Source organism: Pteropus vampyrus, unplaced genomic scaffold (genome assembly GCF_000151845.1).
Source record: "Pteropus vampyrus isolate Shadow unplaced genomic scaffold, Pvam_2.0 Scaffold325, whole genome shotgun sequence".
NCBI lineage: Eukaryota > Metazoa > Chordata > Mammalia > Chiroptera > Pteropodidae > Pteropus > Pteropus vampyrus.
Window position 1 is genome coordinate 468,456 of NW_011889106.1, and position 15,665 is coordinate 484,120.

At 31.4% G+C, this 15,665-nt stretch overlaps 1 protein-coding gene and 1 pseudogene across 7 annotated transcripts in view; one reads left to right on the top strand and one right to left on the bottom strand.

Annotated features, from left to right (window-relative positions):
* LOC105304012 (protocadherin-11 X-linked) overlaps positions 1-15,665 on the top strand; it is a 751,649-nt gene that overhangs the window by 90,993 nt on the left and 644,991 nt on the right. The window lies entirely within an intron of this gene.
* On the bottom strand, positions 15,296-15,414 carry LOC111730635 (annotated as a pseudogene).

Consider the following 15,665-nt stretch of genomic DNA (forward strand, 5'->3'; position numbering starts at 1 on the left):
TACTATGTGAATTGACAGTTCAGAAAACAATCATAAAGTATAAGATCTACTAGTTTAGTGGCTTTTTTACTATTTTACATAGGAACTTTTAAAATGTTTTGATAGCTTTCAATATTTAGCAGAAGAGCCTAATTATTTTGAAATGTTACCTTGCTGATTTTGACAATAAAAGGAGAGGAAATGATATTTAGATGCTACAACTGTTACGAATATTGCTCCAAAACTATATCATAGGTTAAAACTTCATAAATTGAACAGAAATGGCATTGATAGAACAAATTCTGTAAAAACTTAGTAAATCAATTGAAATATATTAAAATTATGATGGAATAACAACAAATTATCATTTTAATGAAATCTTAATTAAAAATAAGCATTCTTGAGGATAAGAAGTAGAGGTTAAGCATTCCAATGTATATTTTTAAGTAGATCTATTTTCAGCTGGTGAAGTAGAAAACATATTCAAATATTTTTCTACAATCATGGTTTAAGCAAGTAACATTAAGCAAATAATTATCTGAACTCAAACTACAGCCACCTATCGTCTATGTTCTCTAGAGAGTTTCTTTGCCACTGATAGTTGGCATGATGGATTCCTGTAAAACCATTAAATATATACAAGTAAGCCAATGAGATTTAATTTAATTTTGGTTTCCTGAAAAGTGTTTTATCTTTAAATTATTTTTAAAGTTGCTTTTGAATAAAATAAGTGGCAATATAAATTTCTGAGAATAGCATTGAATTAAAAAGCATCCTTAAATTAAATATGAGATAATATTATAGTTCTTAATTCGAGCCTTAAAAGTTAAGTGAATTATTTACATGTAGAAGACCAAAGGCACAACAGTCATACAGCCAAGATATATTCATCTGTCTGAAAATAGAAGGTTAATTTGGGTTGCCTACATATATGTTTAACTTTTGTTAAGTTGTGTTTTTTTTTTTATTTTACTTATAAAAATTTAATTGTAAACTTAATAGGTTTCTGATATTATTAAATAAATACTAAAAATAGTACTAACTACTGATGATAAAAATTCTTCTCCATCAGCTTCATATCTACTTAAATCCAAATTCTTTTGATTCCAACTCCAAAAGATCCCCTATCTTTCCATTACCAGTGCCATCATTTTAATTAAGGCACTTATCTTTTTATTTAAAAACATTTTATTGAAGTAAACATACACTTTTATTATCTTCCATTTTAACTATTAAAATGATTTCCCAAATGACTTCTCTGGTTCCTATCCAATCAGTTGGTATCAGAAGCATCTTCCTATAGTCATGTTCTGATAATGTCATCCTCTACACCAAATTTCCCATAATTTAATGAAAGGGATTGAAATTTTCTCAACTTGTATTTAAGATCTTCTGTGATTGGACTCCAATCTGAAATTTGCAATTCATTTATCAAGATCGCCTTATCTTCTATAACATACAATAAAACTTTAATAGAAGCAATCTGTAGAGTATATTCATGTAGAGACAATTGAAATTATTTACCAGAATATTATCCTAGAGAAGTTATAGATTTTAGAATCTGATTCTAGAATTACAATAGCTAATTTAAGCTGACAATATTAAGAAATTTATAGGGAATCTTTAAATTTTATGATAAAATAACAATATGAGGCAATGCATTTATTTTTAATAGTATTCTGTGTTCATAAAATCTTGGTACATTACACAATGAAGATGCCAAATCATTTAACATAAACTTATAAGAATCTCTTTTATGAAGTATGTGTATTTTAATATATAAATTAAATTGTATTTCCATAAAACATTCAATTAAAATCATATTTGTCTGAGTAAATAGTATATAATTAGTAAGATAATATTTTATGTATGAAACCCAATATATTTTCTAGAATTCTTAAGTATAATATATTTCTGTCAGCAGACATAAATTTTACTAGTTTCTTATTGTAAACCACATAGAGAACTGAGGTCCTTTTCCAGAAAATTCTAGCCATTTAAAGAACTAACTGTAAGTACCTTTTTGTTAGTAGAGTACTGAATTCAAAATTGTCTGTCTTGCTATTGTACTTTTATTGTTAGATTTTTCATTATTTTTTGATGTATTAGCAAATGAATAAACATAAAGAATCAAATACAATGTTTGTTCTTAAACTTATCTTACAGAGAAAAGGAGATATTTATGGAATATTTTAGAACCTTGCCATAGAAACCTGGCTTTCCAACAAATAGTTTATTTTAATACCTAGAATTAGATGTCTTGCCGTGTGACTTAAGACATTTGATTAATTAATTTTTAGGCATATGTGAAGCTAAATTTATTGAATCATCTCTCTGCTCAAATTTCTCTATTACTATTTACTTGTCACATACATTTTTGCTTGATTACTTTTATGATATATCGTTACAGTATTTTAGTCACCTTTTTGTCCTCCCCAAGGAAATTACTGTGTAGTAAATAATCAGTAATAATCAATAATCAATCTTAAGTTTCATAATGGTGTGTGTGTGCATGCACACACACACACACGCACACACACACACACACACACACACACACACAGGAACAAGTATGTGCCTGAAGAGTTGGGGTGGAAAGTTAAGAGAAATGTCATAGTTATTATTCTTATCATTATTACTATTCCTTAAAATCTCAGAGTGCATGACATCCTACTTGCACTTAAGTTGGAGGATTATATACAAAAAAGGGCATTGCATTTGGAGCATGTTAAGACCGACTTTAGTTCTGACTCTGACACTACTAGCACTGTGAACTTTGTCAACTCTTTCAGTCTCCTGGACTGAGTTTCTTTTCTTGGGAGAAAAGTGTTTTTTTTTTTTTTTTTTAATATTTACCTTAACTTCTCACTGTATTGTTTAGATCTTGAAAAGAAATCACATATAAAAGTGTTTTGCATTTACTGAATGATAGAGAAGCAGAATGCTACATATTTTTAATTGAAACTCCATTTCAAATGCTTATTTTAAGCATAATTTTTCCAACACAAAGCACCTATACTAATATTCCAAGAAGAATATAAGTTTACTTGGCACCTAAACATTGGAGGATAAGAGAAGGAAAAAAAATAATAATGATAGATAATTATGAGTTTGGTCTGGATCACGGTATAGTTATTAAGAGGTGTTCTACTCGGTCTGAGATGTGTTAGGAAATTTTGCTTTAGGGAGACTTACTGCAAAAAATGTGTGTGTTTTTTTTTCACATTTTGTACTAATGGTGGACTTTCCACTTTGAATCAAGGAAAGTTCTCAAATACTTCAGGGACTTTTTGCTTTATTAAACCTCCTGGAAAATCAACCGATTTTTATGGATTCATGCATGAGATTTTCTTTTTAAATTTACCATGGCCACATGATAAATGACTTCTTTAAACAACCACTGGTATTCTAGCTCGCCTTCTTTTCAAATATTAAAAAGAATTTTAATCCATAGAATAGAATTCAGGACAATATAGACTTAAGAGAAGTGCATGTGCCTATAGTACTTCCCACTGTGACAGTGTAGATATGATATCAACTACAGGAGGAGATATAAACCCTTCGGGGAGACTGAAAAAAATGAAAGTGGTAAAATTACGAAATACAAAGGAACAAATTACTTTTCAGTTCAGTAGGGGTCTGTAATTCTACATTGCTCAGGTGCAGATGAAAACTACTCAGGTCAGAATCAAGTTGTTTCAGTAAAAGATAGCACTATAAATAATGAGCTGTTCTCTGATGAGTCAATCACTATCAACTGCCTGTTTAAAATGTCAGAGCTGTCAAGGTCAGTTGGTGTTCAGCTAATGGCAGCACTGACCTAGTGTCTCTTACAAACAGTCTTTAAATTAAATTTGAAGTCTCCAAAAAGGATTATTTTTTAGAGACAATATTTGAATCAATAATGTTTTGGGCACTGCAGTGAAAGAGTGAGGTGGGTTGATTCAGGTTTACAAACTATAGACAATTGTCCATTAAAGCAATTACATTACCACATTGGACTGGTTAGAAATCAATAATGAGACAGAAGCAGAATATTGACATAATTTTTCTATCATTGCGTCCTCGCCAAAGCTTTTGGAAATTGTTGTTTTCAATGTACTTTACAGTTCATAACCATAACTTAAGGAGTGAGGTATTGAGGAAAAAAAAAAAAGCCTATCAGGAAAATAAGCATTAGAAAGATAAAAAGAATAAAGTTTGGGTTTGATAAAGGTAGCTCTTATTATAAGCATTAAAGGAACAAAGTACATTTCCTCTGAAAGAATTTGATTAGCCACTCTTTGTGATTTCTTTTATAATAAATTTCAGGTACTTTTTGAGTAGATGGCTGATGGGAACTCAGCTTGTTGAAAATTTGCTTAGTTACACATTCAACAAGCCTAATGGACTCTTTTGATTTTTTTGCCCTTCATGGAGTAAGTGTAAAGTAACATTAATTAAAAGCTTTTCTACTGAATAATCCATGTGCATCACCTTCCAAAGTTTAGCTTAAGGGGCCTACATTGACAAAAACACATTTTATTCCCTTTGCTTAATTTCATTAGTGGGACTCCTCTTTGACTTTGTGGGAGCATTTAGATTTTCCTCTGGAGCATATTAGAACACAGAAGGATTAGCAGAGCATTTGAAGTAACCACAGCTCAGGGATAATGGGAATGAGCTCTATGGCACTGTGCAAGCACTGAGGCCATTTATAGATGTTCTGTACAATGGTGGATAAAATAGGGACTCACTATACTGTACCAGAGGCATTGTTTCTAGAACAATCAATAAGTCTTTTCTATGCTAAATAATTCAAACTCATATTTTGCATTCAGTAAACAATTGAAAACAAAAGACAATGACTTTTAAAAAGAGTTTTGTTCAGTCAGTATATTTCCTTCAATTTAAAAGGAAAATGAATATGTAAAATGATCTAAAATTGCCTGCTGAATCACTAGGAGTAAGAATAAAGGCAGAGAAATCTGGCACTCTGCAAAAAAATTAAGGGTTTTGGTTTTTATTGTTGTTATAATTTGCTTTGTGATGATGCTTTTTTGACAATTGAAATATTTTATACTGCATTTATTATTTACATTTTTGTATGATAGAGTGATGAGGGAAAAAATGTATTTGTAGAAAAATATCCCTGAAGTTAGCTTGCTTTCTTCTTAATTTGTTCTCCCACCAACTATATTTCTACTGTTACTATGTTCATAATCTACTATGTTCATAATGACTAAGTCTTAGTCATTAAATCAAGTGGATTCTCTTTCACTTGCTCATTAGCAGACTTATAATTTTAGGTAAACCTCAGTTGAAACCCATATAGCCAGTTACACAAACTAGTCTGTAATTTCATAATCTGAGTGCCTGCAGAAAGCACACATTTGACAAATTCTATGTCTACAATGCTTTTGGCTATATGCATTTCCAAACAGTCAAAATAACACCCAAAAATTATTAATAAAATTCACCACGCAGCATCCAATGATAGTGGGTATCTGGATGAATTTCTCATTTACAAACTTGCCCCAGAGCATCTCTCTTCTTAGAAATATTCCATCCCCTTTCATGATGAAGAAGATAGAACATAATACCCCAGCCATTTTATGACTCAGAGCTTTCTATCTTATATAAATGGCCTTTATTTTAGTTCATATTTGGCATTACTCATGCATATATGAACTTTCCATTGTTTAAATGTCTTTGTTCTATAATGTAGTTACTTGTTGTGAAATCAGTCAAGATCTATTACTATTAATATTAGCAATGCATTTTTATTAAACATTTAAATAAGTAATTTCTAAATTTCTTATAACTCAGTAACAATCGTTAACATTTGGATAGCACTTAACTGAGTGTCAGGTCCTGTTCTACTGACATATATTATCTCATTTAGGAAATATTTTTAATTCTGTTTTACAGATTAGGAAACCACGATATAGTGTAGTTAAGTGGTTTGTTGAAGATGATGCAAATAGTAAATGGTAAAGCGTAAATTTAAACCCAGTCACTTTGGCTCTAGAATCCCTGATCTTGATTTTAAGACTACAGTAGCAATTCTTAAGATACTTTGCATGACAGAATCTTAGGTTTCCAATGTAAATATCTTTCAGAGTTTAAAAACACTTTTGTAGCATATAACCTTTAGGAAAAGCAAGCAATGTAAATTATCTCTTACTAACTCTTAAACCAGATTCAGAGGATCTGTAATTTCATGTAGACTCTGAAGAACACTTTTGAAAATTCTAAATCAAAAGAAATGTTCTTGAATTAATTAAAATAAGAAACAAATTCATATTCCATGGTCTTTAGTGTGAAAAAAATACATGCTGTACCAAGAAGAATAAAGTTCTCCCCAAGATGTTCGTGTTGTAACCCCTGGAACCTATGAATATGATACCTTAGGCAGCAAAGGAGAATTAAGTTTACAAGTGGACTTAAGGTTGTTAACCAGCTGATCTTGAGATAGCTCTAGTAGCCTGTATTATTCAGGTAAGTCCAATGTAATAAAAATGCTCCTTAAATGTGGAAGAGGGGGATAGACCTAGGCATCACAGTGGTGAGATTAGGTAAACTGACTGCTGGTCACTTCAAAAATGGAGGAAATGGGCTGTAATCTAAGGGAATGTGAGTGGCCTCTAGAAGCTGGAAAGGAATTCTTCCCTAGAGCTTCCAAAAAGGAACAGAACCCTGCTGAAAACTTGATGTTAGCCCAGCAAGACACATTTTGGACTCTGTCCTCCAGAACTATAATGTAAATTTTTATTGTGTTAAAGCACTAATCTTTGGCAATTTGTTCAACGGTGGTAGGAAATTGATAGGAAATTAATACATGCACATATTTGTCCTGACTATCTGAATGTTCTTCAACTGAAAACAAAATATTTGAGAAATACTCGGAGTCATAGTGATAATGTAGTCAATATGATTCTAGGTTGTTATCATTGGCAGATAACAAAGTCATGTTGTAACTAAGTGTCAAAGACTTTTCTAAGTACTTTATATATGTTAATTCATTTAATTTTCACAATAACTGTATGATATAGATTTCATTATTTTCCCCAATTCATAGATGAGAAAACTGAAGAACAGAGAGCTTAGATAACTTGTTGAAGGTCTCAGATCTAGTAAGTGGTAAGTACAGGATCTGGACCTTTTTTTTTTTTTTTTTTTTTTTTTTGTAGTTATAGTGTAGTAGAGATCAAGCATTAAGTATACTTCCTTTCAAAGGAAACTAAAAAAAAAAAAAAAAATCTTATGATGTGACTAATATTGTAACCAATGTAAATGGTAGAGATTTTAGACTTACATAACTAAAAGGGCTTTCTTGTGCATTTTTTTTTTTACTTTATTGATGAGGAAACCAGAGAAGCAAAGTGACCTGTCTAAGCTCATGCAACATAACTTTGATATCTGCCATAACCTTTTCTAGAATTTCCTCATTACGGATGGCTAATGGGAGATCAGTTTAGACTGTCGGTGAGGGGAACATACTGAGAATACTGAGTCAATGTAACACCCACAAAATCTGTTTCCAGGTTTTGATCTGCTACTTAATGAGGTATAGGCTTAGACATGAGTAGGCTTCATAATTCATGAGGGTATGAAGGAGAACGAATTATACTCAAGGCACTGTAGTTACTAGGGGAGCATTAATAATTTGTCCAGTGTTAAAACATGGACTTAGTCTAATTTATAGTCCAAATAAATGGCCGGATAGGAGTTCATGTGTTTCTCTGCACCTATTTTTCAGTTAAAAATAAGAATGTTGAGACAAACAGACTCAGACTGGAAATTAAGCTTCAAGGTTTATTTTAGTGATTCCCCTTATCTGTACTCACTACTGACAGCAGGCTGTGAATATGTTCTGGACTGCTGCACTACATAACACTTCCTTCACTGTACATATAAAAAAGACTTTTTATCTTGGGAATTTGTAAAATGAACAACCTAATCAAGCTTAACTCTTGTGGTTTGTATTCTTTGCAGAAACCTATAGTAAAAGCATAGCCTTATATCATGCTGAGAAGCATAATTTATTCATATATATTACGTAAAGAGTGGTTGCATTGAACAGAGAAGATACTAAAAGGGCTATGATTATTTTTATCAGATATGATGAGATATACAAATAATTACTGTAAGTCAAGAAACAAATTTGGAACCTAAATTGAATGTAAATATTACTCTGAAAGGAAGGAATTATGGGATTTATTACACTTACTGAACTTTATGTTTAGCAGAAGTTTGCCCAGATGATACACTTTCAGACACCCTACAAATGTACTTCAACAATTCGTAGTTTGAAATGTGAGCAAATGTCTTTATATAGGGAAATGAATGGCTGGTATAGCCTAGCTGAGAATGTAAATGTCATGGGTAAGAATTCATAGTGAAGAATACATGCTCTGAAAATGTTATTGAAAGATGATGAGTTCTTTTCAAACATTGTGATGTGATATAATATCCTTGAAATTGACATTAAATGGCATAGTTCAACTTATGGAATTCACTGCTCTGAGATAGTATACAATTAATCAAATGCCATGGGTCGATTAGGGGAACCAATGAATTGCATACACATGTGACCAAAAATTAAATAAGACCATATTAACAAAATATTTAAGTATATTGTACATACATGAACTATTTTTTCTTAGGTAATCCCCTATATATAGATGTCTTAGGACATTAAAATTTTTTTTTTATGAAATAGAGACCTTAAAACCATGAACTGAATTTGATTAAATGATGCCTAGTGTAGATGGTAATGAATAGTCTACTTTCCATACATTTGAATTATGAGATGAGGTAATTCAAACTTTGAAAAAATCGATTCTACTTAGCTAATTTTTTAAAAAATAAAATGATGTGTTCTTAATTTATTTCATAAAATCATTTCAATCATTTAGATAGTTGGTGAAAATTATTTGGTTTGTATTCAGTCATAATGAACATATTACATTTATAATCTATCTGATTGTCACGTATATAGAGTCTAAAAAGAGAAACAAGGAAGTTTATTGAGTTCTTACTACAACAGGAACTAATCTAAGCACTTGCACATCTATAACACAAGAGCCCTATGAAATACATTCCTCTTTAATCCTGTTTTCTATGTAAGGAAACTAAAGCCCAGATACACTAATAAATTGCCCTAGATCAGCAGCCTAGGAAGTAATGGAGCTAGAATTCAAGCCCAGACAATCTGGCTGGAGAGACACAATTTTAACTACTTATTGATTACCATAGCCATATTGGTCATCAAAGCAGGTAGCATTCTTACCAGTACACTTATCAAATATTCAGACTTTCTATTAAAAATAAAAATTTTGAGGAATTAATGAAATTAACTTCATAGTGTAGAAAGTATGAAAAGAATTAGCATGTTTAATGACTTCAGTTGTTTGAACAGATTTTAAGAATTTATATGGAAAGATATACAGTAAAGATTTAGTCAACTCTAGAGAGTTTGATTCCCAGAAAGTGGATTAGTTTTTAGTACTACTTTACTGATATCAGTATTAGGTAAATTCATGATATGTTGGTGATTATGTGTTCTCCAGATACTTGGCAGGCTCACAAGCAGTCTCCATTGAGGAGAACAATGGAGTGATTTATTTAAATAGAAGATGTTAGAAATGATAGAAAGTTGAAATACATAAGATAGTAAGAACACTGATTAATAATATATTAATACATATACATGATCTCAGAATAAATCCAGTAATTAGAAAGACAATAAAAGAAAATAAATCCAAATAAGAAGTTTCTTCAAGCCAAAACACTCTTTTAAAGCTGTTAGATCCAGCCCAAATGTTTATAGATTGCTCTGAAATAAAGAATATTCAGTGGATTAAAGTGAAAGAAAAAAAGTTGGTAGAGCTAGCTAAAAATCTATTTTAAATATAAAAAAGTCCAAATTCAGAAGCATATCTGATAATACTGGTAAATTGCCCTGTGTGTGTGTGTGTGTGTGTGAGAGAGAGAAAGAGAGAGAGAGAGAGAGAGAGAGAGAGAGAAAGAGATTGAGAGAGGAAGATTAGTAAAAGAAAATAAGAAAACTATTTGCCCTAAGGCACTTTGAGGAGATACATACTCATATAATTTTGTAAAATAACAAATTAGATAGGGAAGGAGAGAAAGAGTAGGGGCAAAAGAAAGATATCCTCTTCAAAGATATATATTTTATTTCATGATCAGAAGAAAAGGTAACTTTGAGGTCAAAGCCTTTAGTTACTGGATGCATCAGAGCACTTGGCCCTGTCATGAGCTGCAGCCCATTTAAGGCTTAATTTTATGTAAAATTCTCAATACAATGATGACTGTTTATTTTGACTTTGAACTCGGTTTGATGGCTTAATTTGGCCTTTGATGCTCACACCAGAGGGCATGTTGGGTAAGCTTTGAAGGTGGCCTAGTGTCTTCCCACAGTTGGTCCTTATAGTGTAAATTTCATTATGGTTATGATGCTCAGACCTGAAATCTAAGCATAAAATATATATGTAAATGGGGAATTTCTGTGTGGCCACTCCCATGGTTAATCTTAAAGAGACTTATATCTCTAAATATATAAAATTTCTAAGCCAACGTAGTTCTAGAAGGAATATTTAGAGACATTGTTCAGGAAAGAGGACTTAGGTGAATTTCATCTTTAGGTTCATGATTTAGGTAACCTTTTCACTTTTCTTTCACCACAAAATTATGAGTGGTGTGTGTGTGTGTGTGTGTGTGTGTGTGTGATATTGTTGATCTTGAATTAACTGTCAACATAAGTTGGCCTAAAAGAAAACCTTTTTGAAACTTTTTTCAGCTAGTTCTAATTAACTTTTATATAATAAGATGTAGTAAAACTATGTATATGTTGGGCTACCAGAAAAAAATTATAAAAGGCAGAATTATGTTGAACCAGTCTGCTAATGTGGTATGAATAATTAGTAGTACCTTATGAGTGAAGTTTACATAGAGAGATTTTATATTATTAGAAAGCAGAATTTTCTAATAAAATGGAATGAGCTGTCTAATGAGATAGTGAGATTCTCAGCACTGGAATTTAAAAAGCAAAGATATAAAATATAAATAAATAAATAAATAAATAAATAAATAAATAAATAAATAAATAATAGATAGATAGATAGATAGATAGATAAATAAATAAATAGCAAAGGATAGATGGCCTCTTACAGAGGATTTTGTTGAAGCAGTTCCTAGTGGGTTGTACTATATGAATTTTAAGTCTACTTCTACTTGTGTTTTTAAATTTTATGATTTATTTAAACACTTCTAGTTTCAAAAGAAACAAAATATCTAGACATGTATTATCCAGTCTTTCATCAGGGGTTGAGTTCATCAAAAGATATTTAAAATAATATTTTTCCTTGGTTGATGAATGCAATTAAATCCCACAGATAAAACATATTTTAGGGAGTTAAAAATTCTCCAATCAGTGGAAAAATACACGATTTTATTGCTTTATGGTCTGTTCCTGACCAAAGCTCAGACAAACAAAAAATGTGGGTATGGAACACTGTCCGTGATTATGTGTGTAAGTAAAAAAGAAAAGACAAAAATGGCACTTATTATTATTATTATTATTTTTTATTTTGGGACAGAGAAATGAAGAAGAAAGGGGAGGGGCATTATAAAAATGACAGAAGGGGAGAGGTTAGAGAGAGAAAGGGAATAAAAAACAGGGAAGGAATACAGTAAATTGGAGAAACATGGGAGGAGGGAAAGAGGGGGTAGAGAGGTAAAATTAAAAACAGCATGAGAAATGGAGAAAACACCTGGAAGAGATGAAATGAGGCAGGGAGAATCTACAGCAAGAGTGAAGAGGAAGTAAGATATGAGGATGGAGGAGAGAGAAACTCAGGTATGGAGAAGTGTGTGGAGGAGAGAGACAGAGAAACAGAGACAGAGAAAGAGAGAGAGAATTTCTAAAATTACTCTGTACTAAAACATGCCCATTATTGAATAATGTAAAACATTTACATTAACATCTTATAATTATCCCATGTTAATAAATGATTTAATTACAAGTAGCATTTCAAATAGGGGGTACAGAATGCTTGCAGTCATGCTCTCTCCTTTTCTGCACACAAATCTTACAGAGGGTAGGGCTTCTGGAATTACATACCTGTTATTAATCCTAATTTCTTCATTTTTGAATGGAAAATCCTCCTTTAATGACCAAATATTGAAACAATTTATTCTCTGCAAATGTCATGAAAACTTTATCATGAAAAACATTATTCGATTTCCTAAATATCACTGATTTAATTATAAGATTATGTTAAGATAATCAAGTGAGGCTTTGATTTAACTATTTTGAAAAATCCCCTCTAACTGGTAAAAGCAGATCTGTGTCTTGCAAAGCAGTTGCTACTTCTTAATTACTAAATAGTAACAGTTGAAAGACTAAAGTAGTTAACAAGCAGCTGTATGAAGAAACTTTAGACAAAACCAAAGAAAATTATTTCCTCTTCTGATACTATTAGCCTTGGGAGAGAGAATGGGATACTCATTGACCAATTTTTCTGAAAAAAAAAAAAAAAGGGTGTACTACCCTTAATAAAATATTAGAGTGTTTTTACGTATAATATTACTTCACGTTAGTGAATTTTTATTACAATATAGACATTTTAAATACGTACATTATTTTAAACTTCAAACACAATTTAACACAGTTCTCTGCAAATATTTGAGGATATTTCTAGCCTTGATGTATTTTAAAGCAAATTTCTCTTACTAAGAAAAAAAAATAGTTTATGTAGGAAAGACAACATTGATACAAGCTAGTAATATTTATATGCATTTTTAAATTAAAATAAACTCTAGCTTTCTAGTTTGTTGATTAAATTAATGCATATTTATGAACTGCTTAGGTAGTAAGCAATTATTTCTAAATTTGTTAGTGAATAATAATTGCTGAATGGGATAGTTGGTGTGAAGAAGTGAATATTTTAGGTGTCAGACATGCATAAGCAAATCTCTTTTAGCTTGAAATCTGTGTCAAATTCTCCCTTTTAAAAGGTTTACAGTAAGAAAGTAGAAACAACTATAACATGTGAACAATAAACACAAATCACACAAAAATCAGGTTTCTGAATAGAAATATTCTTAATGGCCTCTTTGTTAAATGTGCTTTAGAGAAAGGAAGATAGCAAAGTTGTGGTTAAGGATATGTCTCCATCCAAAGACAACATTTTAAGTCTGTTAATTAGGATGACAATAGAACTAAATTCCAAACACCCAGACTCATTATTCTTTTCTTAAAAGATAGCTAACTTTTTCACCTCAGCTATTTAAATCTTTATTTCCTTTTAAGATGGGCACTGTACTTGACTTTCTCTTTCCTGTTCTCTGTGTTCATTGTCCCTAACCATGGAAATATTATTGTAGAAAAATTGCACAGCCCCAGTGAAAAGAATCATTGATTAGTGCCATTCAAATTTTACTAGCACCAGGGGAAAACTTCATTTCTCCAATCTTGATTAGAATAGTACCCACAGTTAAAGATGTTTGTCAACTGCTATTATGCCTCTAGTCTTAACTTTTAAAAGAGATAATCTCTTTTTGAGAATATAGTTTTCTTTTTCCGCTGAGACCTATAGGTCACCCCTTAGTTCTTGCTAAAACTGGAAATTCTTGACATAGTACTCCGCTGTTAGCTAGATTACTTTTTTCTGACTGTAGTAGGTTTATAGACATTAGATATAGGATGCCTTCTGTGTGTCTCTCTGGAACTCTAAAAAAGGCTAAGGAGACTTTATCCACTTCTTTAGAACTATACAAACACAGTTTAAGTTAGATTTTTAAGTCAATACATGATTTTAAAAATTCACTTTGAGGTATACTAATTCGATTAATTCTTTACACAAAATCTTAGTAACTTTGTTCTATCCATCAAATTGTTGGTGTTCATATGCCTATGTCACATTTCCAACTGAGGCCATCTTTATTATTTCTCATCAACAAAAGCCTTTTATTATTGTTTTTCTTTATTAAAGGAAGCTTGAATTTTGCCATTTCTCACCTCAAAGTCCTAGACAAATGAGAGAAATGAGACTGGAATCCCACTGTAGATCTGTTAGAGAATTTAAACTGAAATGATACTGTCTAAAATATATCATCCCAAAGCTAGAAAATAGACAGTTATTGGGCTGTTAGAACAGTTAATTTCATAAGATACAACTGAACAAGTAACAAAGTAATGAAATCGAACCAACACGGATCAATGAAGACCAGAAACTCTAAAGAGCAGGAAGCATTTTTCAAGGAATGCTAATATAGGTAGAAAATATCTCAGTGAGATGTGTTATCCCAATTATTTATCAAACCTATGAAATTCAAGTTAAAAAAAACCAAAACATTACATATAAGGGTGAACTAGGCAAGTGAGATAAAATATTGGAACATATTTTCGATTTACCATGACTACAGATATGAGAAGTGTCTTTTACTGGAGAAGATCTAGTATAAAGTACTTGTAGATATAATGAGTGAAGAAATTTTTCTAAAAGGATAAGTGAAAGAGACATCATGAAATAAGAGAGAGATAGAAGAAAATACTTCAGGTTTTCAAATCAGTTTTCATAGATAGCTAAAGTATTTTCTTATGATTTACAATTTTGTACTATTCCTTACACTGAAATTTCCTTACTTTGCTTATTTTTTATTATTGAATTTATTGGGGTGACATTGGTTAATAAAATTATATAGCTCTCAAGTGTACAATTCAATAATACATCATCTGTACATTGCACTGTATCTTCATCACAGAAAGTCAAATCTCCTTCTGTAACCATATATTTGACCTCTTTTATTCTTATCTACCTCCTTTCTTCCCCCTTTCCTTCTGATAACCACTAAACTGTTGTCTGTATCTATGAGTTTTTTTTGTTTGTCTTGTTCATTTGATGCTTTCAGTTTTATATCCCTCATATGAGTGAAATCATATACTTCTCAACTTTTTTGACTGACTTATTTCACTTAGCATGATAATCTCGAGATACATCCATCTTGTCACAAATGGCAGTATTTCATCTTTTCTTATGGTTGAGTAATATTCCATTTTATATGTGTGACACTTCTTTATCAAATCATCTGTTGAAGGACACTTCAGTTGTCTCCATGTCTTGGCCACAGTGAATAATGCTCCAATGAACATCTGGGTGTATATATCTTTCTGGATAAATGTTTACAAATTTGGGGAGTAGATACCCAGAATAGGGATTGTTGGGTCATATGGTAATTCTATTCTTAGTTTTTTTTTTTGAGAAATCTCCATTTTGTTTTTTGATTGTTTGTTTGTTTGTTTGTTTGTTTATGCTTACAGCACCCGGTCTTCCTAGGTGGTCTCCCATCCAAGTACTAACCAGGCCCAACCTTGCCTAGCTTCTGAAATCAGACAGGATCGGATGTGTTCAGGGTGGCATGGCCGTAGACCATACTGTTTTGTTTTGTTTCGTTTTGTTTTGTTTGAGAAACCTCCATACTGTTGTCCATGGTAGCATTCATTCCTAAATGTATATTATCAGTTATCTTCAGTAAATTTAATGATACGGCATTAAATGTCCATAATGACCCAGTGAAGAAAATACCTACCAAACCATGTTACATTTGTTACTGTCTCTCTTGAGAGGAAACATCAGTTTCTTTGTTTTATCCAGGTAACTTATGTTTTTCATTCAAGATAT